Genomic DNA, 24,872 nt, shown 5'->3' on the forward strand with positions numbered 1-24,872 from the left:
ACTTAAGCCCAACTGATCTTGATAGGTCTACTGTAAATATGACCAAGTGGGGATCCAACCCACTGTGTATAATTCCTAATACTTTATAAACAGTCATGGTAAGACTATGGAGGGGATGAATGAGACATTAAGTGGGGCAAAGAGTCATAACCACAGACATAACCACACTGTTCCAGCAAATTTATTTTGGTCAACAGCAAAGATCTTTTCCTTAAAACTCCTAAACCAGCCCTCCCCAACTTGGTGCCCTCTAGTGGAGTTGGACTACAATTCCCAGCATTCCCCAGCCAGCATGGTCACTCAGCAAGATGTGCCATTAACTACTATCTTCACCGGCCTTATATTTATAAACACAGCTAATTAATCTCTCCCAACTTCCTTTTTCTCTCCCTGCTTGGATTTCAGTTTTCATTATTCACTGAATGTTTATACAGAGACAGAATATGTAGAGATGTTTCTCCCCCTCCCCACGCCCCCACTATCGAACCTGAGACTTTATGTCCCTTCAGGCATGGTTGCCCCAGCCCACTCCTTTTCTGCTTGTGCTATAAAATTCCATCTGATCTCCACTTAAGTGCAGAATTCTGAGTTTTCGTGGTACACTTTTGAAGGTGTGCAAAGTCTGAGCAGCTCTGACTTCAAATTTAAACCGCACCAACTTCCCCAAACCTTCTCCACAGAACAGCTTGGAAAAGACCCAGGAACCTGGTGTTGCAGTACTTGCATCTAAAAATCCAGGTCTTCTTGTGCCTATGAGAGATTGATACAAGTGCCTGGGAATTTGAAATTCTATTCAAAGCTCTCCTCTCGAGTTTCCTGTTTGTGAAAGTTTTGACCCTGAGCAACCTTTCCACTGCTTTTGCACAAGGCAAGGATTGCACTCACAGGTCTTCCCAAGGCATTCTCACCACTTCACAATGCAGGTGGGAGCTAATATGACTGAGTGCTCCTCCATGCAACAAACAAACAAACCCAGTCCTCTCACATAGAAAGCTAACATGTCAGGGAGAAAACTAGCTTAGAATCAGGATTTTTGCCATCTAGTTCTCTACGTGCAGAGGATATTTTTTTTAATAGAGAATTCAGGCATATGTGTGTATGCGCCCATGCATGTGTGATGCGTGGGCTCCAGGTGCATGGGCTCTTCTAAAGACCTTTGTGTGTTGAGCAGGAAGGTCTGGCAAAGGGTTTCTACACACAGCTGGCTAAACGCGCTTAGAGCATCTGTGTGTTTGGGAGCCCTGTGGCAGAAACATCTCATAGATCTTCCTGCTCAACAGGGCCAGGATGCTTCTGTATCGCAGGTGCTGGTGAACATGAGCGGGACGGGGCTGAAGCTGAATGGTGGGAAATTCAAGATGGATGAAAGGAGGTCCTTCTTCACATAGCATGGAGTTAAACTGTGGGATTCACTACCAGAAGATGTGATGGTTACCAAACTGGACGGCTTTAAAAGGAGATAAAACAAACCCACAAAGGATACGGCTATCAGTGGCTACTAGTCACTGAACTGTTGTGAACTACCCAGAGAGCCTTGGCTATTGGGCAGTACAGAAATTAGATAGATAGATAGATGGATGGATGGATGGATGGATGGATGGATGGATGGATAGATGGATGCATAGATAGATAGATAGATAGATAGATAGATAGATAGATAGATGGATGCATAGATGATAGATAGATAGATAGATAGATAGATAGATAGATAGATAGATAGATGGATGCATAGATGCATAGATAGATGGATGCATAGATAGATGGATGCATAGATAGATAGATAGATAGATAGATAGATGCATAGATAGATAGATAGATAGATAGATAGATAGATAGATAGATAGATAGATGGATGCATAGATAGATAGATGGATGGATGGATGGATGGATGGATGGATGGATGGATGCATAGATAGATAGATGCATAGATAGATAGATAGATAGATAGATAGATAGATAGATGCATAGATAGATAGATAGATAGATAGATAGATAGATAGACAGACAGACAGACAGACAGACAGACAGACAGATAATGGTCACGATGGCTATATGCTACCTTCAGGGTCAGAGGCAGTGTGCCTCTGTATGCCAGTTGCTGGGAACACGAGTGGGAGGGTGCCGCTGTTGCACTCATGTCTTGCTTCTGGGGTTCCCACAGTCATCTTGTTGGCCACTGTGTGAACAGAATGCTGGCCTTTGGGTCTAATCCAGCACAGCTCTTTTCATGATCTTTAGAAGAGCCCACACATTTGGGGGCCTTGGGGTGGGATCTGCATGCACACCCCTACCCCGCTATCCAGTTTGAGCCCTCCCGCGTACCAGCCAAGGCCTGCGTAGGGCTTGTGCCCAAGAAAGAACGGCTGTACACATGCATTGTGGGCCAATGTCATTCCAGTGGAATAGGGCAGAGTGTCCCAAAGAGCTGATAGCTGAGACACATGATGTTCCCGCATAGCGGGACTGCAAGTCTGCAGTCTTAAAGACTACAATTACTTGTTGACTTTGTACAGCCACAACAGTATGAAAGAAGATACTTTCTTTCATACACTCGAGAGGACCCCACCTCTTGAGTATTTGCCTCCTGACTTGAAGAGGGCCAGCCCATGGCAGCAACTCACACAGGGATACACGGGCAGCCTCCTGTGGAGCCTGTAAACCAGGGATGTGGAACTAATCCAGCCCACAGAGGTTCCACATCCAGCCCACAGAGCCCCTTGGGTTCCTCCAGAGGCCAGCCCGTAGCCTCCAAGCCTTGCTTTATGGAGGAATTCCCCCACGGCCTGATTGGAGGTAACAGTAGGGATATGGACTGCAAAGGACTTGGCCAGAGCTGGGAGAAGCAGATTTAGGGTGCAATCTTATGCATGTTTAGGCAGAAAAAAGTCCTACAATTCCCAGCATGGCTGGCTGGGGTAAGCTGGGAGTTGTAGGGCTTAGAGTTGTCCCCTTAACCCATTTATTTTTCACCACATGCCAGCAGTTTTCACAGAGTGTGACGCTTGGGAACAGCTGGGACCGAATACGATGTCCAATCTTGGAAGATACCCACGTTCAGACTCCTGCTCAGTTTTCAAGTGTGGGGCAAGTCACCGTCACCTGACTTAACCTAAGATTGTTCAGAGGATACATGAGGTAAGAATGATTAAGTGGCAGGCTGGTTAATAAATATTAAGGGATACGCTTGGGTGAGACAATGCGCATGTTTGTTCCTGGGTGGAGCCGAGAGGCCAATTCTAAAAATCACTCCCAAAAGCTGTTCTGCAACTTCCTTGACCTTCTTGAATGAAGCTGCCAGATGGAAATTCCTACCTAGTTACAAACTCTGGATTTGGCAAATCAGGTATTCTGTTACAATCTTGCAGAGGCAATTTCAATTCAGGGGATCCCATTGACACAGTTCATTCATTATTTGGGGGAGGTCTGGTACAGGCTGACTTTAAATTTGAGGGGCCTCTGTGCAAAGTATCCTCTGGTGACCCACTGCTCCATCCATAGGTTGTGGTGAACTCATCTGGTGGTGGCTGCAGTGACAGGGGACTGGAAATTGCAGTATTAAATATCTCAAAACGCTGCCAAAATAGTGTCATTCCAAGGCATTGTGGGAAATTTAAATTTCCCAAATGCATGTCTGGTTAAAATTAATGCAAGGGGCTTGGGGAAATTGCAGAGGAGAGCCCATTGCTCGGTGATAAAGCACAGAATGGCTTGCATGCAGAGGGTTACAGGTGAAGTCTGTGGCACATGCAGAAGTTTGCAGGTTCAGTCTGTGGCACCTCCAGTGTAAGGGCTTTCCTACATGAGGCTTTTAACCTACCATTTTACCAAGGCTTCTGCTTCCGGATTCTTTGTGGAATAAAGATCTGATCATCTCTACACATATTTTTCCCGGCAGTTTTCCTTCTCTGCTTTTCTATATGTTCCATTACATAACCTCTAGGTGGCACTGTGTTATAGCAGAATTATGCAACTACACTAGGGTTTCAATCTGCTGTCCCTGGATATACGAGACTTCCCCTGATTACCCCCCCCCCCCGCCCGCTAAAATAGTTGCAAGGAACAGGAGAGGCCTTGGAGGATGATGACATCATGTACCCACAAACTACCATGACTGAAGAATCACAAGCGCACAATAAATGCCTTGTGTAGAAAGGCTCTATGAAAGCATTAGATAGCAGGGTTGGGAAAGACACTCTGTCCAAGGCCCTAGAAAACCAGTGCCAAGCAAATTAAACTGTACTGGGCTAGAAAGACAAATGACTTGAATCTGTATAAGGTAGCCTTGTATATCAATTTCATATAATGACTAAAGGGAGGATCCTCAACCTCTTCACCTGCCAGCTATGGGGAGTGAGTAAAGAAATGGCCAAGGGGGTGATTTGCTGGGGGAAATCAGCTGATGCACAAAAAGGGAAAGCCCCTGCCCCTCGCTACCAATTCTCTCCATCAAATGCCCACCCCCACCCCTTGCATTGACGTGAGAAGAAAAACCACAAAGGAGTCATGAACCCCTCTCTTTCTTTACAACTGATAGTTCTTCCCTCAGACAAGCCATTGCCTCCAGGGCCGGCCCTACCATTAGGCAGGGTGAGGCAATCACCTCAGGCAGCAGATCTTGGGAGCTGGCAGCAAAGTGTTGGAGGAAAAAAACTGTGTGTTATTCCGCCTGCTCTGTGCCCCCTAAGTTGGCCTGCGGCCTTCAGGTGCAGTGGAGGATGCTGGAGCATGGTCAGTGTGGAAGACAGATTCTTCTGGCAGGCCACTTGGCTTTCATACATGGGATGGGAGGGGCGCCATCTTGATCTTCACGTCAGGCAGCAAAATGACTTGCGCAGGGCTGTTGCAAGGTTTACCAAGATTATGTTAGTGAAGCACTCCAAAACGCTACACAAATGCTAAGAACTATTCCTGAGAAGTCAAAAGGCAGTGTATTAGCCTCTAACAAAATTAAGCTCCCTTAATACCGAATCCATTCAGCTACTTTATGAATAGCGGAGTTTGCCAGAATCTCAGATGATGCTTGAATGAGTGGATTTAAAAACTGAACTTAAAAACTCCACCATCAGAAGTCTCAGTGGAATGAACAAACTCTTGTCAAAGCTGATTAAAAGCTTCACATTTTGCTTGCTATCTTGTACCATAAGCAAGTCAAGAAGCAGCCTCAGGGGATAAAGGAGCAAAGCCACTCCATTGCCTGCTTCAGAAACATGTTTTTAAATATTTCTTAAATATGCTTTAAAACTGTGTGTGTGTGTGTGTGTGTGTGTGTGTGTGTGTGGTGGGGGAGGGACACCAGCTGGCCTAATCCAGCCCTCCAGGCTTCCCCATCCAATCCAACATGCCACACCCCTCCCTTTTCTGCAGCAATCTGGTGATGCAGAAAAAGATTGGTTTCTTCCTGCATCACTAGATTGCTTGCATTACTGAGCACTGAGAAAGGGGGGGGGGGAGAGAGAGAGAGAGGGAAGAGAGAGAGAGAAAGGGAAGAGAGAGAGAAAGAAATAAAAGAAGAGAGAAAGAGAAGAAGAAAGGAGAGAGAAAGAGGAAGAAAGGAAGAAAGGAAGGAAGGAAGAAAGAGAAAGAAAGAAAGACAGACAGACGAGCCATACTGGATCAGACCAAGGGTCCATCTAGTCCAGAATTCTGTTCACACAGTGGCCAACCAACTGTTGACCAGGAACTCACAAGCAGGACACAAATGCAACAGCACTCTCCTGCTCATGTTCCCCAGCAACTGGTGTACATAGGCTCATTGCCTCTGGTACTGGAGGTAGCACATAGCCATCAGGGCTAGTAGCTATTGATTGCCCTTTCCTACAGGAATTTGTCCAACCCCATTTTAAAGCCATCCAACTTAGTGGTGATCACTTCATCCTATGGTAGCGAGTTCCATAGTTTAACTATGCGCTGTGCGAAGAAGTCCTTCCTTTTACCTGTCCTGAATCTCCCACCAATCAGCTTCATGGGATGACCCCACTGGGTTCTAGTATTTTGAGAGAGGGAGAGAAATGTCTTCCTATCCACGTTCTCCACACCATGCATCATTTTGTAGACCTCTATCATGTCTCCCCTTACCCTCCTTTTTTCCGAGCTAAACAATCCCAGCTGTTGTAACCTTCAGAGAGAGAAAGATAAAGAAAAAAACATTGAGAAGGAAAGAAAGAAAAGAGGAAAGAAAGAAAGAAAGAAAGAAAGAAAGAAAGAAAGAAAGCGGGAAGAGAAGGAGAAAGAGACAGAGAGAATGTTGCTTTGGTCCTGCTCACTTCAGGCTTGGCCACATCCAGCACCGGCATGTGGGTCCCAGAGGATTACTCATACGTGAGTGTAGCCCTCGGACTAAAAAAGAAGGGGGACGACATACCAAATATTCCTATGACCATTTCACAGATAAATGATTTGGCCAAAGGCAAAACTAAGAGCATTTTTAACCAGATACCACAACCAAGTGTATTTCTACATTACAGGCTCCAAGAGACATCTGTTTAAGCTTCATCATCACAAGGCTGCTTGGGACAAAGGTGAAACTTTAAGACAAAAGAGGCTGGATTCTTGATTATTATTAGTTTAAAACTGAGAAGAGAATGAAGGGTTGCCTGATGCCATTTTGCCCTTAATGAAAACAAAACCTCAGTATTTTAGTGACGCCTCCTCGTGTGCAATACACGCCACTCCACCACTGTGTGGCGCAGAAGCTATGCTGTAGCCCTGCCCAATTTCGCCTTGCCAAGCCATAAGCACCACCCATGCTCTGGGAGGTCACCACTCCAACTACACACACAGAACAGTGGCTACTGTTTATTAAATCACAAATCACATCAACACATCCTTCAGGACCTCAAAAAGGAACCTATATTGAGGTTTTAGTAATATGCAAGTATGGGCCGTAGCTCAGTGGTAAGAGCACGTTTTGCATGCAGAAGGTCCAGGTTCTATCCCTGGCATTTCCAGGTAGGGCTAGGAAAGACTCCTTCCTGAAAACCTGGAGAGCCGCTGCTGCCAGACAGTGTCGACAATAGTGGGCTACATGGACCAAGGTTCTGACTCAGGGCTTCTCCACATGGAGCTTTTAACCTGCAACTGAGATTGGTTATTCATGGAAGTCTGCGGGTGCTTTGCATGACATTGTCAAACTCCAGCACCTCTCCCATGCTTTCGGACCATTTCTGTGGCTTTATTTGAAACTTAAATAATGAGCTAATAAAAAGAAGCGGTTTGATTTGTCCGTGTAAAGAAGAAGTGGTGCTATAACAGCACCATCTAGTGGCTCTATAATGAAACATATAGAACTTGCAGATAAAGCTAATCCTTCATAAAAACCCAGGAAGCATGTGTGAAGGAGCCCATCTTAAGCCTGCAAGGAATCCGGAAGCAGAAGCCCTGGTAAAATAGCGGGAAGCCCTCAATTTACGGCAGCTTCCTATGATCTTATGTTCCTAAGTTTAAATTTAATCATTTCATTAAAAGGCAGATGTTTAATCAACTAAAACCATTCAGTACTTGAAAGCATAAATACATCTCCACTTCATGGTTTTCACTGCATGGACATGCTGGAGACACACGTCAGCTGTAAAAAGTGGCCCAAAGCGAAACCGTGACTTGACTCAGGTCCCCCTTGGGCAGAGGACATTGCATACGAATGTAAGAATGTAAGAAGAGCCATGCTGGATCAGACCAAGGGTCCATCCAGTCCAACAGTCTGTTCACACCATAGCCAATCAGCTGCCTGTGGGAAACCCACAAGTAGGACATGAGTGCAATAGCACCCTTCTGCCCGTGTTCCCCAGCAACTGGTATACATAACCATACTGCCTCTGATACTGGAGGGAGCACATGATCATCAGGACTAGCAGCTATTGATGGCCTTCTCCTCCAGGAATTGTCCAACCCCCTTCTAAAGCCATCCAAATTGGTGGCCATCACTACATCTTGTGGTGGCAAATTCTATAGTTTAACTATCTCCTGTGTGAAGAAGTAGTTCCATTTATTGATCCTGAATCTCTCACCAATCAGCTTCATGGGGTGACCGTGGGTGCTACGGTTTCTTCACATGGAACTTTTATCCTGCTATTGAGATTGGTTACTCACAGAAGTTTGCAGCCCTTTGGATGACATCGTCAGTCTCCAGGGCATCTCCTGCACTAAATGACCTTCATTCCATTTTTAAATAGATCAGAGATAACGAGGTATCAAATTACCCCACTTGTGTTCTGTTTGAGTTCCCTCCATGAAAAGGAAAAGCTGCAAGAAGAGGAGCTAGATCAATGAAACGTATGGAAGACTCAGATAAGGGGGGAAAGGAAGCATGTATAAAGGGAATCCGTTGCGATCCTGCATTTAAAAGGGAAGCAGAAAAACCCCATTAAATGCAGGATTTTAGGCTGGTGTAGAGATGCTCCTAGTATTATGAGAGAGGGAGACAATTGCCATAGGCTCTGACAATGCTACTTTGAACCTTAAGAATTGCTTTGGTGGATCAGACTAAAGTCCATCCGAAATCATTATCCTGCCTCCATCCCGGTACCTTCCCTCAAATGCTTATTTTTCCCCCTTTTGCTTTCCTTATCTACCTGTTTCTTTCCTTTCCCCTCCCCACGTTCTCTGCTTTTGCCCTCTGTTTCCCTCAGCTCCTATCTACCTTGTACCTAAAAAGGTAAAGGTGTCCCCAACCAGTCGTGTCCGACTCTAGGGTGTGGTGCTCATCCCCGTTTCTAAGCCGAAGAGCCAGCGCTGTCCGAAGACGCTTCCGTGGTCATGCGGCCGGCATGACTGAACACCCAGGTGCACAGAACGCTGCTACCTTTCCCGCCGAAGCGGTACCTATTTATCTACTTGCAATTTCTTGCTTTCAAGCTGCTAGGTTGGCAGAAGCTGGGACTGAAGACGGGAGCTCACTCTGTCATGCAGCACTCGGGTCTCGAACTGCTGTCCTGCTGACCTTCCAGTCTGCAATTCAGCATCTTACCTTGTACCTAGACAAAGACAATTACCCCCCCCCCCCACCACCACTTCCTCTATTAAAGTTAGGAGGAAATAAATGCTAGCAGTCCTAGATAGAGCAAGATGGATTTGTAATCTTTTTTAGGGAAGATAAGTTACCTTTTGAAGATAGGTAAAGCACAGTACATGACTGGCAAGACCAAAGGATAAGCAGAAAATTCCAAAATGGTACAATAGACACAGAAAGGAAAATTACAGCACACTGTTATGAAAGGAAGAAAGCTCTAACTCGGCCCCAAGAAATATAGCAAACCATATTGCTTAAACCACACAAACAACACCAGGAATGTGGCACTGGGCATATCCATCTGGGACATACAGGATGCATTTGGAGAGCAAAGCCCCTTTAAGTCAGGGCTGGGAAACATCTTCCAGCCTGAGAACTGGATTCCACTTCAGAGAAGCTCTCGGGGGCCACATTCCAGTGGTGGGCAGGGCCAAGGCAAAAGAGGCAGGGCCAAGAATATCTGCCAGTAGCTGAGCCCCAGGAGAGGCATTTCAACGTTTTAGAATTGGGGGCAAAAACTGCACAAAAACTGGGAAACCACCAAATGAACAGTGCTTTGGGGGAAAGGGGTAGAGCCAGGGAAAGGGTGTGTGGCCACTTGGGGGATCCCAGACAGCCGGATTTGGCCCCTGAGCTTGAGGTTCTGCACCCCTGCTATTATGGGTACTAAAGCCTTAAGTTAGGCTTGAGGTTCTGCCATGCTAGGTACTGGACAGTTATATCATGAGCTCAGGGCAGCCTGCTAGAGAGGTTACTCTAGTTTGGACTCCACTCAGATGTGGATTAAAGACATCTCTGTAAACTCAGAGTAAGGCTTCCTCCAGACTGAAATATTCCTACAACTCTGCTTCATCTACATCTCAGTGGAGTCCAAACTAGAGTAACCTATACCTTAACGGTTTGGGGCCAGCTTATCTGAAGGATTGCCTCCTCCCATAGGAGCCTGCCTGGACCTTAAGATCATCCTCAGCAGTCCTTCTCCATGAGCCCCTGCCAAGGGAAGTGAGGTGGGTGGCTACCAGGAGGAGAGCCCTTTCTGCTGTGGCACCCCAGCTGTGGAATGAGCTCCTTAGAGAGGTTCACCTGGCATGTACATTCTACTCTTTCCAGCGCCGGGTGAAGACCTTTTTATTATACCAATATTTTAGCATTTTAGCTTCTTAATCTTTTAGCTCTGGTGTTTTAAATCTGTATTTTAAACCTCTGCATTGCTGCTAGGTTTTATTCTGGCTGTACTGTTATACTGTGGCTTTAAGCTTTCATATTTTGTATTGTTTTATGCTGCACTTTGTGGTTTTAATTTTTGTGAACTGCCCAGACAGCTTCGGTTATTGGGCAGTATAGAAATGAAATGAATAAAATACCTTGGAGTGGGGAAAAAGGGGAGAGCAACCCCAGAACCTAGCAGGGCATCCCACTTGCAAGACCCATTCATGCCTCACCACCTGCCTCTCTGCCTATTTAGTACTCCACTAACTTTGACCTTAAATCTGCCACCTGCCCTAGAAGAAAATAAGCGATTCAAAATATGCACGCAAGTAAACTTGCCCACCTGGGGGAAAGCAAATCACAAACACACACAGAAAAGAAAAATCAGTCACCTCAAAACTTCAAAAGAAAGATATCAGATATGTCCCTCATGGGGCAGCCTTGGTGAAGAAGGCCAACCATAAACTTGGTTATAATGTTTTTCTTCTTTGCCTCCACACACGTGGATATGATCAGAAGGGCTCATGCCAAAAGAGAAACCTTAATGCAGCCTTTCTCAATCTGGTGCCCTCCAGATGTGTTGGGCTACAACTCCCATCAGCTCTAGCCAGCTGGCTGGGGATGATAGGAGTTGTAGTCCAACACATCTGGAGGGCCCAGTGCTTGGAGTAGGCTGCATTAATGCATCTGAAGAGGTAGACCCCAGTCCATGAAAGCTTATGCCATATTACGTTAGTCTGTAAAAGTGCAACAGGACCTGTGGTTCTTTTTTTTTGCTGTCATGGTCTAAGACAGCTATCCCTCTGGGTTAGGGTTGGCGGAGAATTTCTCCACGAATCTTCGGGAGGCTGAGTGCCGACGCATTTGGCCCCCCGAAAGTGTTGGGGAAATTCTCCGCCGGCCCCCCGCCCCCCCCCCCCAGGATGGGACTTACCTTCGGCGAATGTCCCTCTCGGCGGTGGGTCCCGGCGGTGGTTCGGCGGCGTTTTGTTGGGGGCGGGGGTGGCAGCCGGTCTCCTGACCGGCTGCCGCCACCACCATTGCAAAAAAAAAAAGTAAAGTAAAAAACAAACAAACACACACCCGTGATAGGCTGCGTAACGATTTACGTAGCCTATCACAGCTAGATTTCCAAAGTCAGCCGTGATAGTAAATCGTCACGTAGCCTATCACGGGTGACTTTGAAAAAAAAAGCGTGTACGGAAATGGCGGCGCCCATTTGCGTTCCTTATTTTGGCACGTCTAGTCTACGTAAACATTTACGTAGACTACGGCAAAAATAAGGGAACGCTATTTGCGTTGCCCTTATTTTCGCCGTAGTCTATGTAAATCTTTACATAGACTAGATGTGCCAAAATAAGGAACGCAAATGGCGGTCCCCATGGGAGCCGCCATTTGCGTACGTGCTTTTTCCCCCCCAAAGTCACTCGTGATAGGCTACGTGACGATTTACATAGCCTATCAAGGCTGACTTTGGAAATCTAGCCGTGATAGGCTACGTAAATCGTTACGTAGCCTATCACGGGTGTGTGTTTGTTTGTTTTTTACTTTTTTTTCGCGGCCGGGTAGACGGGGCGCTCCTACCCGGCCTGAATTTCGCCGGCGAGGGATGGGGCGCCTCCCCCCCGGCCTGAATTTCGGCCGGGCGAGGCGGGGCGCCTCCCCCCCCTCGCCTGAACTTCGGGGGGAGAACTGAAGCGCCTCCCCCCCACCGCGAAGCAAGCTGCGGGACAAGGTAAGTCCCTTTTGTCCATCCCTACTCTGGGTGTGTGGTGGGGGAAATTGATGCTGCAGCCCAGTCTGTAACAACGCCCCCACCCCTCTTTGCCAAATATTAAATAAAACATGCTTTAAGGCATAGTTAGAAAACCAGGAAGATACTCAGCTACCCTTTAAGAGGTCAAGGAGGCAAAAGTCACCTTTTGCCTCGTGGAATCAAAATTTCACTGTAGGATTTCATCAGACTTTTAGCGTAGATCAGAAAGGCCAAAGAGAGGATGCCTCAAAGCACAAGAATGTGATTTTGGGGGCATGGGGAAGAGAAGAAGATAAGAAACACAAATCTAAGGAAAAACACAGATTGAGGGTTGAAAGGCAGCTCCTTCCAACAGGACAGACTGCAATAGAAAATGCAGGGAGGGAGAGGGAGAGAAAAAGAGGGCGGGAGAGAGAGAGAGAGGCTGTGTGTGTGTGTGTGAGACAGAAAGAGAGAGAGAGAGAAGCTGTGTGTGTGTGTGTGTGTGTGTGTGTGTGAGAGAGAGAGAGAGAGAGAGAGAGAGAGAGATTTGTTGTTTCCAAGAAATGCCAATATAAGGACCAAGAATGCACTGCTGATGTTATTTAAAGAAGAGGGGGAAAGTTCAGAGGTGCTGCTCCAGCTGGTAGCAATTTCTAAGAAAGTATTTTTTAGCTTGAGCAAAAAGGGGCACGGCCGGCCAGGGGCGGAAGGAGGAGAGGTGAGGTGGCAGTGAAACATTTACTCACCTCACGTTTTAAATATTCTTTCAGTTTATTACAGGGCCTGGAAACACCCTGTTAAGGCAACAGGACAACAACATCAAGTTCTCTCACGGCAATGCACGCACATAACGGCTACCCAATGGAATGGGTGCCCAGGACAGATCTAATAATATCTAAGCCAGGGCTGGCTACGATGCTGCATTATGTTCTCATCCCTCAATGTCAAAGCCCAGATTCTGTTCTCTCCCAAGTGAAAGAGAGGAAAGACTCTCTCTGCAAGATGTGATGAAAAGCCACTGAAGCAAAAAGTCAAGTATGGAAAGCTACAGAAGACATGCCAGCTGGAGAAGATGGGAGTTGCAGTCCAACACATCTGGAGGGCACCAGGCTGGGGAAGGCTGGCGTAAAAGGAGATTTAAAAGGGAAGTCCTGCTTATGTTTGTGGGTGGTTGTGTAAGAACTTGTGCAATGACTTGGTTGTGCAATCACTGCACCATTTCTCCATTTACACACATTCCATCCACAGACACATGGCCTAGTAGGCTGAGATCCCTACTCGGCCCTGAAGCTCATTGCTCTGGACAGTCGCCATCCCTCAGACTAATTTACCTCACAGGATTGTTGTGGGGATAAAAGGCTTGGGGAGACAAGCTGTGAGCACTGCTCCGGGCTCCTTGGAGGACTGGCAGGATATAAATGTAATAAAACAAAAGGGAACCCCCCCCCAGTTGATATTTGAGAAAGTGTTGCCTGCTCCTGCCCTCTGAAGTGACTTCCCTTCCCACCATCAGCACACAGCGTCATCTGTGCCTGGGCCTTGCGTGCCAACAGTGTTTGTGAACCTTCCACAACAGCTCAGCAGCAGCTGTGGTAGTTTCAGACACTGTATCCTGTGTTTGCCATCCGGGTTCCCCCACACGCACGCTTTTTGTGTGTGGGTCAATTATCGGATCTTCAGGTGCAGATGGATCACTTCCCTGAAAGTCTGCATGTCCTGTGTTTTAGTTTGATCTGTTCTCTGTACCTCTATGACCACCAGAAGTGCCATAAGACCACACAGCTTCCAGAACACTGCTGGCACACAGACTGCAAAACGTGGTGCAGCCTGCACAGCAGTGATCAAGAGTACCACCAACCCATCCTCATGGCACGTGCATTGAATGCAGTTCAGGGTCTTTCTATGAGCCTTGAAAAGTTGCCCCTTCCACTCCCACTTGCGCTCAAGGGGAGAACTAATCACCCAGTGTACACAATTTTTGTTACCCTTTATCAGTTGGCTGATTTGGAAACCGTGTTTTTAAAGTTGCAACACAGTGATGAAATGCAAAGAGAGAGGAGAGAGAGGCATCTACCCATGTCCTGCACAGAAGGGGCATGGCCAACTCCACGCTCAACCTCCGAGTGACAGATTAGCTAGGAGGCAGATCAAGGCAACTCCGGCTGTGCTGGAAGCAGGCCTGCCTGGATCATGCCCCGTATCTGCAGTCTCCCCATCGTCCCTTCAAAATGCACCTACAATATGCCCAAGAGCTGTTCATTCAAAGGCAGGAGGAGTGGTGCGGTGGAATGAATTGTACCAAAGGAAAGAAAATGTTTCCACCCTTACAGGTGGCCTAGAAACATTTTTAGATAAAATTTTAGAGAGATAAATCTCGCGGTCAAACTAAATTATGCAAGTCAACCAAACACAGGCAAACTTCTTTTCCACAAACTGTTTTCTTTCTGCATATTTTATTTTCAGCCCAGCTGAGAATTTTTGCATTCACTGGAATTTGGGGGATGGAGTGAGGCGCATGAGAATGTGCAAACTGCTTTACCGGATCAGCCCAAGACCCATCTAATCCGGCTTTCTGTTTCCAGCAGTAGACTGCTGGAGGCCAGGGGATGGGGTGGAAGGCTTCTCTTGTTTGTCCACAGCATCTGCTATTCAGAAGTAAAGTAGGACCTGCGACAAGGCCACATTGCCTCCTAGCAGGTGTGCTCTTGCTCAAGGGTCTAATCAGCCCGCTGGCAGGCCATCCCCAATCTAGGCTGCAGGTCCCAGAAGAGCTGATAGACTCCATGGATTTGTCAATCAATGGCTAATAGTCACGATGGCCACATGGGACATCCATTTTCATAGACAATACCAGACTGAATACCAGTTTCTGGTGAGCAACAGTGAGAGGGGGCTACTGCATTTATACGTCCTGCTTGTGGGTTTCCTGGAGGCATTTGGGTGGACAGATTTTGTTTTGTTTATTTATTACATTTCTATACCACCCCACAGTTGAAGCTCCCTGGGTGGTTTACAAAAGTTAAAACACTGAAATACAATTTGTTGTATTTGTATCCCATCCTTCTTTCAAAGAGCTAAGAGCCAACTTGCATATAGTTTGTTCAACTTACATATAGTTTATTCAAAGCATTTTATATAGTTCCTCTGTGATTTTCCATCCAAGCAGTTCTCAGGGCCAGTTGTTCTAGCTTAGCTTTAATAGTTAACCCTCAAATAACCCTCCCCAGTCAGGCTCGCATGACATGGACTAGGTGGACCATTAGCCTTACCCAGCAGGGCTCGTCTTCTTATGTTCTCACAAGTCACAACTCTCTGGGTGGCTGGGTCACGGGCTGAGCAGGTGCACCCCAGCATAAGGGATGGTGAACCTGTGGTCCTCCAAATGTTGTTGGACTACAGTCATCCATGACCACTGGCCCTGCTGGATGGGGCTGATGGGAATGGGAATCCAACAACATCTGGAGGGCCACGGATTTCCCACCTCTGTCCTACATGTTAAAGTAAGCAACACACTCCTAGAATCTTTACAGGCTCTCTCTTTTATTAGAAAGTCCTTCCTGTAACTTGCACAAACCAATTTGCAAGGCCAATTTAAATCAATCATACTTACAGTATATGCACAATTCATTAAAAAAAGAGTACTGCTGAAAAGATCCTCAGCACACACATCTAACACCATTAGCCTTTGTTCAAACAAAGGCAGCTTTAGAAATAACTTGAAACTGTTGCCAAAAAATATCCGATATACTCACAGCTAATTCATTTTCCAAGTTTGGATGCTTCTGCTGCAAAAAAACACACCTGGTACCACCCATATGCAACCAGGACTTATCAATAGGCTAAGGGGGGAAAAAAACAGAGTTTGCAAAAGTAAAAAATTAATATTAAAACCAAATTTAATGGGGCAGCAGGGAGAACCAAGTATACTCCATGGGCACAGAATGTTTACTTGAGGTTTGGGTGTGGGTGGAACCTGGAAAACCAGGCAGGGTGTGCGTGTGTGTGTGTGTGTGTAATGGAGTACCCTAGAAACAGACATGGCTGGCTGGAACCCCGAACAGGAACATTGCACTGCAACATTTTTGTTGCAGGTTCCATGTTTATCTATTATATTTCTATCCTGCTCTAATAAGGCACTGCTAATAGTCTCCCATCCAGGTATGCCTATCAGGTATGCAATTGCTTAACTTCACTAAGCATCAGGTACTTTCATTCTCCTTGCTGCCTGGGTCCATTTCTAATGCTTATGTTTCAGAATACAAATAAGTGACATTCAGTGGAGCTAGAAAACCATGATGTAAAGAGGCAGCAGTCTAAATGAAACTGTGAAATGTAGCTTTGGGGGCTGGACCTGCAGACCTTGAAGAAGAAGAAGAAGAAGATAACATCAGAAGAGCCCTGCTGGATCAGACCAAAGGGTCTGTCCAGTCCAGCATTCTGTTCACACAGTGCCCAACCAGTTGTCAACCAGGAACCCATAAGCAGGGCATGAGCACAACAGCACCCTCCCATCCATGTTCCCTAGCAACTACTGTACCTAAGCTCACTGGTTCTGGTACTGGAGGTAGCATAGCACATAGCCATCAGGACTTGTAGCCACTGATAGCCTTTTCCTCCAGCAATTTGTCCAACCCCCTTTTAAAGCCATCCAAATTGGTGGCCAGCACTACATGCAGTGGTAGCGAGTTCCATAGTTTAACTCTGCACTGTGTGAAGAAGTCCTTCATTTTATCTGTTCTGAAACTCCCATCAGTCAGCTTCATAGGATGGCTCCGGGTTCTATGATGATAATCATGATGACGATACAGTTAACTTAAGATGTGTATAGGAGCCACTAAAATAAAAGGATGATTATATTCAGCATGATGTTTACATCACATGTTTTGCTGGAAAATTACTCACTGCCCTTAATGGACTATAAATAATAATTCTTAAAAAACGATGGCGAAGAACATGGAATAGATCCAGACCTCAGTCTTTACTCCCTATTTTTGTCATAATAAAGACGTACACGTTGTGGACACTTGTTTCCATGACTGTGCAAAGAGCCTTAATGGCCTTGAAGTTTCAGTATCTCCCAGCTCAGTACATGACGAGATGTTAATTTAAAAAAGCCCCATAGAACAGAGATTACGTATCTATTTATTTATTAGATTTATATCCCAATTTTCCTCCAAGGAGTTCAAGGCAATGGATATGACTCCTACCCCTCCCATTTTATCCTCACAACAACCCTGTTAGGTAGGTTAGTGACTGGGTGAAGGTTACCCAGTGAGCTTCATTGCTGATTTGAATCTGAGCCTCCCTGGACTTAGTGTAACACCCTAACCAGAACATCACACTGGCTCACATCTATAGCTATATTTTATAGCTCCAAGCATGCTTTACCTAGGAATAACTTTCTATTAGCCTGACTTGCCCAGGCAATGGAAACCAAAGATCAGATGAAAATAAAACCAACAAATCTAAGGACAAGGTGGTCACGACCAAGAGGAGATTTTCACTGCAGCAGCACAGGAGTTGAGATGCATATTTGTAGAAGAAAATGTGGTTGATTTTGCATGAGTCCATTACTCTAATACCACTGAAGTTCTTAGGGACATCTGGATTTTTATTATGATCATTGTAGTGACTTCTGCACAATAAATTGATAGACTGAAATACAAAGAATCTGGGCAGATGTAAACTCCTAACCATGGCTTGTTTCCCATAACCATGGTTAAGCTTTCTCCTATCCAGATAGCTAAACCATGTTTAAGAATTGTTTGCCTACCAACAAATGAAACCATGGTTTCTGGGCTGCCCCAAGACATTTTGCTGCCTGAGGCAAAGAACAAGATGGCACCTCCTCCCATCCCATTTACAAAGGCTGGCAGGACCAGCAGTTGAATCTTACTTCAATACTGAAGATGGGACAGCCTCCCCCGCTACACCTGAAGGCAGCAGGCTAGCTTAGGGGGTGCAAGGTAGGTCGCGGGGCCCACAGTTCTCTCTTCCAACACTTTACTACTGCTTCCCAGCCTTTGCTGCCTGGGGCGAGTGCCTCACTTTGCTTCATGGCAGGCTGGCCCTGCATTGTTTGTAGCTTGCCATGCACAGCACAAGCCATAATTCAGGCATTTAATCAGACATCCCAGCTTTGGAGGGGTGGTGGTGGAAAAATGAGGCCTGAAGCCACCTCTCTCCCGCCCTGCCCCTCCGAGTGTCCACTTTCTCATTTCTTTGTTTCCTGGCATTTGGTAGGGAAGGGCAAGATTAAACTGTCACATCCAGCAGTGTTTTACTTTCATTTCTCCCTGGCCTGGCGAGAGATTGAACAGCTCATGCCATTTATAATAAGTCAGGACTGATATTAATACTCAGAACTGGAAAATGAATACTTCCATCTTGGTTTGCCTGGTCACAAGTTCACTGATTGCAGACTGGAAGTTTATGTAACAGTGTGAGTTCCTTTGTACATTCCCTTCCTTTTTAAAAAGAAAAAATAATAACTCTGCCTCTTCATATAAAAGGAAGGGTCGTATTGATTTAAACTTGCTGGAAGCACAGATACTTATCCATAGAGGTGACAGAAGGTTATGTAAAGTAACGAAAGGTTGATGAAACGGAGGATGCTTTTTACGGTTCTTTACATTGCATCTCAGTGTATGCGACAGTGCTCACAAATGCCTCGGCAAAAACAGAGACAGGTCTTTGTCCCCAAAAACTATACAACACCTGGCACCCTCCTAGACGTTTTGGACTTCAGCTCCCAGCAGCCCCAGTCACCAGGCCTGATGGTTAGGAATGCTGGGAAGTTGTAGGCCAAAAACGTTTGGAGGACAATAGCTTAAGGCTGCTGCACAATCTAAAAAAAAAATGACAGTGGGCTAGACTTGAGAACAGGAGGAGGGGAGAGAAACCAACTTAGCTCAGTGGTAGAGCACCTGCTTTGCATGCGGAAGGTCCCAGGTTCGATTGCCGGCATCTCCAGGTGCGGCTGGAAAAAACCTGCCTGAAACTCTGGAGAGCTGCTGCTGCCAGTCAGTGTTGACAATACTGCACTAGATGGACCCAGGGTCTGACTCAGTGGCTGGATTCGCATGACCAGCGGGGGAAACAACTCAGTATGGGTTGTTTCCCCGGCCTGCCATTTGCTCAATTACCTGCGCCGTGTTGCAGGTTGCAATGTCGTCCGAACCTGGCATGTGGCACAGCAGGGGTGGCTTCCAGTAGGGGTTGTGGGGTGGGTTAGAAGCCACCCCATTGCACCACACACCGGGTTCAGATGAGACAACAGTCTGTGATGTGACACAGGTAATTAAGCAAATGCCAGACGTGTTAGCAGCGCGCCCGGGGCGGGGGAAACAACCTGTACTGCGTGGCTTCCCCTGTGGTTGTGCAATCCCGGTCATGACTTGGTTACAGCTGCGAACAAGGATGAAATGATTAAGCCCAGGACTGTACAAGAAAGGTGGATGTTCAGGGGCCTGAAGGAAGTGAGGGAACTGGTCTCTCAGCAAGCAGAATTGGCCCAAAGTCCAAACGTTAACTCCTCTTTTCAAAGTAACTAGCTTATGTTTCATACAGATGTCTTCCACCCCATCCCGCCTCATTTTAAACACTACAAATGTTGACCTAAGGAGAAAACATTAACTTACATCCCCAAACAAACTGGCACTCTCTTCAACTGAGACACACATAGAAAGAGAGTTGTTTGGTCTGCAGGCAACCGCTGCAACCTAGGCCCCAAACACATTTAAACGGTTGAAAGAAATGGCTTACTTGTCCCAAATTAAACACAATTATTCAGCAGTACTTTTTAAAGAGCAGAAAAAGCAAAGAACTGAGAGCCAAAGTAGATGCCACATGGGAGGACCCTGAATCAGATGTCCCAATTGTGTGTGTGTCTGTGTGTGTTTAAGGTAAAAAGCAGCTGGGAGGGATTCGGACTGGGGCCACAGTGCTGCAGGAGAAGGGGTTGAAACCTGTCTCTCCTGCAATGCAGTTACTAGCAGCACCTTCAGGGGGGAGGCCATAAAACCCTCTGCTCCAACGTCACCCCCAATCCAATTTGCTTCTCCCTCTCCCCAGAGCTGCTTTTAAGCTTTTAAAAAAGCTACGGGGGATGGGGGCATCAGGAGTTAGGAGATCCAATCAGCAGAGTATTCTACACAGAATACATTGCATGTTTATGGGTTGCCTTATTTATTCACTATATTTATACCCCATCTTTTCTTCAAGGAGCATGAGTCAGTCAGTATACATGATTTTCTACCCACCTCCACTGTTATCCTCACAACAACCCTGTGAGGTAGGTTAAGCGTGATTGGACCAAGGTCATCCAATAAGCTTCGTGGCTGGGTGGGCATGTAAACCAGGGTCTCCCCAAGTCCTAATTAAAATTCTATCTGCTACACCACACTGGCTGTCTTAATAAAAGGGTGGGCTGCTATGTAACACTTACTGGAGGTGTGGTAGATGTAGAGCCCCTTTGGGGAATGTCCAGAGGTGGCAAAACATATTAATCTGGAACATGCAGGAAGGGATCTTTCAAAGTAGTTGGCAATTGGATCCAAATCAGCTATTTGGAACTTTAGAGAAGGTAAACATGGCTTGCTTGGATCAGCACCCATTGCTCAAAAGGCGGAAATGGTGTAAGTGGAAAGACCCAACCTGACCAGGGGCCTGTCTTCATGGGTGGTTTGCTGCAAATTGAGACCATTCGGAGGTCCTTTGTTGCACATGATGTCGTGGCCAGTCCCCAGCCATGCATAGTTTGCCTGTGGGAAAGCTGCATTCTTGCAGAGTACTTTTTCTCCATTGTTTTTCTTTAATTCAGCTCCCCTGCAGTGTGCCCATCCCTCTGCTTTAAATTTGGTATGATTCCTAGGGGTGTGTCTTTCACCTGGCCATGACCTCGGCAACGAGCCCTCAGAATCGCGTTGCACTTCCTTTTTGCCAGTGGGACTAATGGATTATGTACTTCTCTGATGTTTGCATTACTTTGCATCTGATATTGTGTTAAGTCGTTTCTCTGATGTTGTTTTAAATCCCTTCTCCGCTATTGTGTTAAGTTGCTTCTCCTATGTTGTGTTAATTTGCTTCTCCTATGTTGTGTTAATTTGCTTCTCTGAAGTTGCATTATTTCGCTTTTCTGATGCGCATAAGGGCTTTATCGCAGTAGCAATCTAGCGCAGTCTCGGGATCACAGGAGCAGAGAAGCCTGTCACTGCAAGCTGGGAGAAGTGCCCAGAGAAAGAGAAAGGGTGGTTGGAAACTGTAAGTCCATGACAGTTTGCTGGAATGGGGCGAAATTGGGGTGGTGGGCTGCTCTCATAGGGAGCCTTCAGTTGCTGCACTGGAAAATTGGGGATTTTGGCTTCTTCACTGAAAAGTGTGCACAATGGAGAAAAGGGGGTGGGAGCAATAACTCCATGACAGTTTGCTGGAATGGGGTGAAATTGGGGTGGTGGGGTGCTCTCATGAGGAGCATTTAGATGCTGTATTGGATAATGTGGGTGTTTTGCCTCTTCATGCAAAAGTGAGTATTTTCCCCCTATCCTCCCATTTCCCCCTATTCTCTTTTCTTTGGCATTAAACAAATGTGCATAAGGCCTTTTTTGCAGTAGCAATCTACTGTGGTCTCGGGATCACAGGAGCAGAGAAGCCTGTCACTGCAAGCAGGGAAAAGTAGCCAGAGAAGGAGAAAGACGTGTTGGAGCTATGACTCCCTGACTATTTGCTGGAATGGGGCTTATTTGCGCTGGTGGGGTGCTCTGATGGGGAGCGAGTATCTAGTCTGCCTTTTTAGCACTGTTTCAGTGCTTCAGAACTGTGAATTAGTTACTCTACATTCATAACAATGTAGGAGCAGTGGGGAGCCCGGACGTCAGCCAGGAAACAAGCCTCTCTTACTGGCTGAGCAGCCCCTGCCAGGCTGATGACATTCAGTTCTACTCCTCCCACCCAACCCGGAGGTATGCTCCTTTGAAGTGCTGAAAAGTTTGAAGTCCATGAAAAGCGTATTTTTAAGGTACAGTACACTTGGCTTTTCTTTCCTCGTGTGTCCCTGAAGGGACAAAGCCAATTCCATGAAAATCCGGATAATACTAAAATCTGGAATAGATGCTGGAATACAATTCCCATCAACCCCAGCAAGCATGGCAACAGCCAAGCTTGTTGGGGGGGGTTGAGGGGAGGTGTAGTTCAATGGATCAGTAACTACTTGAGATTTTTCCACTTGCACAAGGGTCATTGAGTCGGGGAAGGGACAGCACTGAAAATGGTCAAGCAACAACATGATGAAGTAATACATCCTGAGGCCTCCTTCCTGTCTCTCAATCACGTTTTGTGCCAAAAGCTGTTCCTGGTTGGACTGAAGATCTTACTGCTCTTGCTACCTTTGAACATATCTCTTACAGCTGTCAATTTTGTATGGATTTTTATTTAGGTGAACTAAAAAGACCCTGATGCTGGGAAAGACTGAAGGCAAAAGGAGAAGGGGACGGCAGAGGATGAGATGGCTAGATAGCATCACGGATGCAATGAATATGAACTTGAGCACGCTCCGGGAGAGAGCGCAGGACAGGAAGGCCTGGCGTGCTATGGTCCTTGGGGTCACGAAGAGTCGGACACGACTGAACGACTGAACAAATAGACAGCTTACATTAACATATATATATTTGAAATGGAAGTGTTAAATTCTTTCCTCCCCCTCCTTTTCTCTTTCTTTCTTTCTTTCTTTCTTTCTTTCTTTCTTCCTCTCTCTCTCTCTCTCTCTATATATATATATATATATATATAAAGGGTGACATAAATGATTACTGTGTATGGATCTGTTTTACAGTATGATTTTTCTTTCTTTGGTTGCTTTTTTGTTGTTGCTGTTATTGTTGTATTTGCAAATAAAAAGATGTTTTAGAAAGCTGTTCCTGATTCAAAAAATTAAAATACTGACCATAAAAATATGTCAAGAGGATAAACGGATCCTGCTTAGGTTTTAGCATAAAGCAGCAAAGTGTCTTAGGAAACCTAAAAGACTGACAAATGTTTTCAGCACTTTTTCCATGGATCACCAGTATCTACATCCATCCAGTGGAGTGAAATCCACTTTCTGTGGACTAATGCCAATAAATGTAGGTGCCACAAGACACTTTGCTGTATTTTCTGCAACGGACAGCACGACTGTCCCTCTGGAAGGTTTTAATACAGACTGACCTATTTCCCCTTGTCAGATCGGTACACTAAGTGGTGTCAAACATGTCTTCTGAACTGGCCACTTCCCCATCATGTTTCACAATTCTATACACTGAAGCATCACCAGAACGGTTTGCTACGCCGTGCAAAACTGTGGCATTTTAAAATCATTTTTAAGGATAGCTTTCTTTTAAAAAACAACAACACTCATTTCTTTGCAGGAACAGCCCTTCGAGTGCAGTTAAGTACGGTGTCACACAGCCTTGCTAATAAATAGAAAATGGAATTCCCATCTCACATAGAAGCTGAAGCCAAATCAAAACCATTGCAGTCATTAAAGAGGTAAGTAGTCACCAGGTGAATATTGGCTTCACTTTCCTTGAGCTAAAATGCAAGGGAGTTAAAATTAAGCATGTTAAGATTAAGTTGTATGCGAAGTGGTTTTGGATGGGGAGGGGAAGTAAAGGAGGGGCCACAGCCCTGCGCTTTCTACCACCACCACCGGCATTTCCATACTGTCTTCCTGTTTCACTTTACGAACCCAAGGCCACAAAAACCTTGCTGGAAGTATGGATCTCATCAGTGCTTGGATAAGAGACTGCCTGGGAACGCTTTATATGTATGGCACCTTCAGTTCCATCATGGAAGTAAGGTGGGATATCTGCAGAGCTGGCATTTTTTGGAAATGTTAGATACTAATGTTTACATGTTCTTGATATTACTGTAAGCTGCTTCGAGCATGGTTTTGCCATGGAAAAGCGGCATACAAATAAACTGATAATGATTACAATGATGAGTGGCTGGGCAACTGACGAGGCCCCACACCCCAGTAGGGACCCACTGACAAGAGTCCCCTGGACTTGCTCCTCCTCTTCACCATTGCAAGCTGCTTGTTCACCTGCCTCTTGCTCTGGCCCAGGGAATGGTGGTACTGAGAAGGAGGAGCAGGAGATGCCCCTGCCAGCTTGCCCCCTGGCTCTCTGCCTGTCAAGCAAGCAAGTGGCAGTAATGATGACAAAGAAGATGAGGAGCAACGGCAGCTGGCTTCCATGGTGGTGAGAAGGTAGACTCAGTCAGTGAGAGGGCCCACTGAGGGTGTCCTGCCAACAGGCCCTCAAAAACCTGGAGCCAGCGCTGGATATCTACGCAGTTAGAAAAAATGGGAGGCTGGCGATTGTCGTTGTCTTAGTCGTGCTGTGACGAGGCAAAGGGTGTGATCTGAGAACTCCAATCTCACTTCAACAACAAGTCTGGGGCAAGCTGATGCTCTCTCAGCAACATCCTGCCCCCCCCCCCATCATATGGTGACCACAGCTTAGTGTTAGAGCCCACGCTCCATGTGTGGAAGGTCCCAGGTTCAGTCCCCAACTCCTCCACTTAAAGCAGTGATGTCGAAACTCTTTCAGCCCAAGGGCCAAAGGAAAAAGGGGAGGAGCCCAAAATACCATCATATTTTAACTTAAAGCTCTAACTGGCAGTAACTAAGTCTTAGGAGACACATTTCAGCCTTTTTCAGCCTTTTGGAATGGGTTTTGGGGAAGGGGGCATGGCCATCTGGAAAACCCCAGCCGGCTGGACTGGGAGCCCCAGATTTTGCCCACGGCCCTGGCATTCTTTGCCTGAGGCTTTGGGAGAGCCGCCACCAGGCAGAGCGGAGAATGCTGGTCTAGATGGACATATAGCCTGAGCCAGTGTAAAACACAGCGGAGGCTGATAGCTCCGATGTCAGTGGGCCGGTGAATC

At 46.2% G+C, this 24,872-nt stretch overlaps 1 protein-coding gene and 1 long non-coding RNA gene across 6 annotated transcripts in view; one reads left to right on the forward strand and one right to left on the reverse strand.

The window, feature by feature from the left end:
- Nucleotides 1-15,817, forward strand: part of LOC146343585 (uncharacterized) — a 51,565-nt gene extending 35,748 nt beyond the window's left edge. The window contains exons 2-4 of one of the 4 annotated variants that reach the window (XR_014791944.1): nt 2,984-3,135; nt 8,625-8,813; nt 12,722-15,817. This is a non-coding gene — a long non-coding RNA (uncharacterized LOC146343585). Of the gene's footprint in view, nt 1-2,980; nt 3,136-8,624; nt 8,814-12,721 lie in introns of all 4 variants that reach the window. The other 3 variants (XR_014791943.1, XR_014791945.1, XR_014791946.1) reach the window with 3 other exon arrangements.
- The window catches only part of RNF24 (ring finger protein 24), a 94,341-nt gene that overhangs the window by 38,188 nt on the left and 31,281 nt on the right, over nt 1-24,872 (reverse strand). The gene's annotated exons all lie outside the window — the stretch shown is intronic.

This window comes from Heloderma suspectum, chromosome 5 (assembly GCF_057233095.1).
Source record: "Heloderma suspectum isolate Gila_16-S chromosome 5, 16-S_ref, whole genome shotgun sequence".
NCBI lineage: Eukaryota > Metazoa > Chordata > Lepidosauria > Squamata > Helodermatidae > Heloderma > Heloderma suspectum.